Raw genomic sequence first — 4,481 nt, 5'->3', positions numbered from 1 at the left:
TCTCCAGGCCTGCTTCCCCAGCCTGGCAGGATACCTGCCTTCCTCCGAGGAAGCAGCCTCTAGGTCGGACCCTTCCCTTCAAGGCTGCCCTCAAGAGACTGGCCATCCTTGGAGGACTTTGGGTCTCATCCTTGAAGTTCTTGGGCCCTCTCCAGGCCTGCTTCCCCAGCCTGGCAGGATACCTGCCTTCCTGCAGGGAAACAGCCTCTGGGTCGAGACCCTTCCTTCAAGGCTGCCATAAGAGACTGGCCATCCTTGGAGGACTGGGTCTCATCCTTGAAGTTCTTGGGCCCTCTCCAGGCCTGCTTCCCAGCCTGACAAGGATACCTGCATCCTCAGGAAGCAGCCTCTGGGTCAGACCCTTCCTTCAAGGCTGCCCTCAGAGACTGGCCATCCTTGGAGGACTTTGGGCCTCATCCTTGGTTCTTGGGCCTCTCCCGGGCCTGCTTCCCCAGCCTGGCAGGATGCCCTTCCTCCGAGAAGCAGCCTCTGGGTCGGACCCTTCCTTCAGGCTGCCCTTAAGAGACTGGCCATCCTTGGAGGACTTTGGGTCTCATCCTTGAAGTTCTTGGAGCCCTCTCAGGCCTGCTTCCCCAGCCTGGCAGGATGCCTGCCTTCCTCGAGGAAGCAGCCTCTGGGTCGGACCCACTTCCCTTCAGGCTGCCTCAAGAAACTGGCCAATGCCGGGAGCGGCCTTGGAAAGAGAAGGTGAGGCTGCTCCTCAATCCTACCAGGCTAAACAGCCTGAAGAAAGCAAGCTTTTCAAGTTAAAGAATCCTCAGATAACCACTCTTAAGGCAACAACCAGAAGGAAGGAACGAAACTTCACTCGGAGAGCAGTGTCGGAGCGAGTACGAGCGGAGAAGAACTTAGAGCACTCAGAGATGTGAGGAGCGGCCCAGCGAAGGTCAGCCAAGGCTACTCTCGGAGAAGGCAGATGTCGGGTGAGCTGAGAAAGGCCCAAGCACGATGAACCGTCTCAGGGCAGCCAGTCTCTTGGAACCCTTGAAGGAAGGGAATCCGACCGAAACTGCTTTCCTCACTGAGAAGAGTGGTGTCTCACCGGGCTGAGGCGGAGCTGGAAGGGCGAAAGCTCGAGGATGGACAAAGTCTCGAGACATGACTTCCCGATCTCAGGGCGGCCTTGAGAGGGAAGGGGTCCACATTGAAACTGCTACTCGGAGAGCAGGCTGAACTGAGACAGAACTTTGAGATGAACAGAATAAGCCAGTCTGGGAGCAGCCTTGGAGGAGGGTCCCGACAGGCTGCTCACGGAGGCAAATCTGCTGAGCTGAGAAGCTCTAAACGGTGGGAATCTCAATGACAGTCTGGTGAGGAAGGGTCCGACCCGGCTGCTTCCTCGAGAGGAAGGCAGGTATCCTGCCCGGGCACAGGAAGCAGGCTGGAGAAGACCCAAGAACTCCAGAGATGAGACCCCAGAAATCCTCCAAGGCTGGCCAGTCTCTTAGCTATCTGAATTTTGAAGTTGGGTCCGGGCAGACCCACCCTATGGGGATATTTCGTTACAGGCTAATTTTGTTAATAATCGATACAATTGATTATATGATTTATATGGAGAAATTCATTTTTAAACAGTTTTAATATGTCATATTAAATAGTTTCCCAGAATAAACCGAAATAACTGTCATGTCGAACTGAGCTGATAAACTGAAGGCAAGTGCGAAAGAAATGTTCCCTTCTGCCAGACATATGACGACTATTGCGCAAGCAAATATTGGAACCTCTGCCATGGAAAATGTGATGCCTTTTCATTTATTAATCTAAATTTTAAAACCTTTTTAACAAGAATATGAAAATTAACAGACTGTGATCAAAAAGCGGCGCAATGACTATCGAAAACTAAGCATTTCATCACGAATCTTGCGTGTTTCAAGAACCGAATATTAGTCTTTTCTTACCTTGTTCATAATCGTCTTTTTCTCACGCTTGTTCATATCGTCTATGCGGAATAAAAAGAAGCTGTAGTGCTGATTGAACCAGAACGAGTATTCGTGTATGTTGCTATAAGTCTTTCTTTGATGAAGCCCATCGCTCTTGAACCAGATAACATGAATCAAGGTACGCACTAGTCTGCAGTCACCGAGCTATAATTACCTGATAGTGTTGTAGTATAAGTAAATAACTAACATTGATGCCTATAAGGCTCTGCAGGCTTTTAAAACTCTACTGAAGTTTAGTGTCAGAAACTGTGTATAAATGAGCAGTGTACTGATAACTTATCTGCAATGATGTGAAAATGAGCCTATGCTGCTCACAACTTTTAAGAAATGTAGTATTCAGAGGCTTTAACCTAAAGAAACTCAGTCACAGCTCATTGAAAGCTTATTCAGCACAAGAAAAAATATAATGGCAATAACAAATAACAGTGTGTGAGTATCGTAAGTAAGTACAATGATGCATGACAAATTACATCTTTGTCTTGTAACAAGTCATCAACTTATTAGTCTGAAAATGATCTGCTGTAGTCTGTCTGCTTTCTATATATATATATATATGTAACATATATATATATATATATATATATATATATATATATATATATATATATATATATATATATATATATATATTATATATATATATATATATATATATATATATATATATATATATAATACCCTTATATATATATATATATATATATATATATATATATATATATATATATATATATATATATATATATATATGTGTGTGTGTATTATTGTGTGTGTGTGTGTGTGTACATTATTTCAAAATATTAATGACTAAAAAACAGATGGAAACTAGGCTAATAATGAAGGTGCAATATCAGTGTCAGGCTGTATTTACTCATGACTGTAAATAACATGCTATATATATGTATCTTTATATAACAAGCTGAGACAACACTTTTGAAAAGTATGCGCTGTCTGCGATGCTCTTCAGGAAAAAACGTGTCGTTCGACCCATGATCTTATCTGCATCCTTTGCCTCTCTCTCTCTCTCCTCTCTCTCTCTACCTCTCTCTCTCTCTCTCTCTCTCTCACAGTGTATACTTCTCTCTCTCTCTCTCTCCTTCGTTTTCCGAAGTTCACCCACCCGAATACTTTTATTCTCGCAAATCAATTAAATGGACCATTTAAGAAACGCAATAGTTTCTACAAAATAAGTTTATTATTCAAAAATAGCAACAAGAAATGAATAAAACAAGCAAAGATTAAAATGCATAATAAATGAATTATCGAGTCAGATAACTAAACTCCTGAACTGCAAACACTTCTGATTAAAGAGTCTCACTATGGCTAATAGCCTGAAATATCCCGAAACTCACACGCCCTCCCAAATCAACAACAAAGTCATGTAAAAAACAGTCTACCACAGGCCAATCGAACCAGTCCACACTAATCCTGAACATCTGTCGTAAACATGATAAACTTTCCCAAAAATATGTAATGCAAACACAATAATGAGAAAGTGTAATGCATAATATGGCAGCGCTCTTCTCTTCAAATAATAATATAAAGAGAGTATGAATATTCGTCTCACGCAGTTCAAAAGTTCATAATGATTGAAAATCGTATTGGCTGAAGTTCACCTCCCCATAAAACGAGTAGGCTGCTGCTATCTGCGATTTGCCTGGATCTCTCAAGCTAGATCTGGGCTGTTGGCACTGCGGTTTATCGCGTTGATGACAATCAAGCTTTAAAGCGGTACAGCATAATCTAGATCAGGTAACGTGCTGCAGCTATACATAACGCTCGGAGATCACTGACTGCGTATTGCTGAGGTTCACGCGGAGGAATCAAAACTATTTGCTGAGCTCTAAAAAGTTATGATGCCGACACAGTTACATCTGACTCAAAAATTATTTCCATCTGCATCTTAAGCATTGAAGCATGAATGCATGCTATGTATCCTTTAAAACCAGCAGCAGCCATATTTTCTGAAATATATATATATATATAACTATATATATGTATATTGTATATATATATATATATATATACATATATATATATATATATATATATATATATATATATATATATATATATATATATATATATCTATATATATATGCTATATAAAGCAGATGAAACACAATGCATATTTTATAACTATAAAGAACTAGTTCGAAAAAATTTGTGAGAAAGTGATGTTCACTTCTTCGATATTTGAAAACATCAGGCACAAGTAACACTGCTGTCATTCTTCAGCTGTCTCAGGCTGTGGTAATATGTTTACTCTACACTGTACCTTGTCTTGCAAATCCATGTCTGTTGCTGTTACTAAGCAACATGACTGTCAAAACATAATAAACTGGCCTGGACAACAGAGGCTGTTTGCTCACATAAGCCAACGCTGGTGGCTCCTGGTTTCCCATGGTGGTGTCCCAATCCAGACACCAGTGGAGTAACTTGTGTCATAGATGAAGGACTGAAAAAGAATACTTAGTCTAACAACTTTGCACCACACACACACACACACACACACACACA

Source organism: Macrobrachium rosenbergii, chromosome 2 (assembly GCF_040412425.1).
Source record: "Macrobrachium rosenbergii isolate ZJJX-2024 chromosome 2, ASM4041242v1, whole genome shotgun sequence".
Classification (NCBI taxonomy): domain Eukaryota; kingdom Metazoa; phylum Arthropoda; class Malacostraca; order Decapoda; family Palaemonidae; genus Macrobrachium; species Macrobrachium rosenbergii.
Note: the sequence above shows the minus strand (reverse complement) of the source record.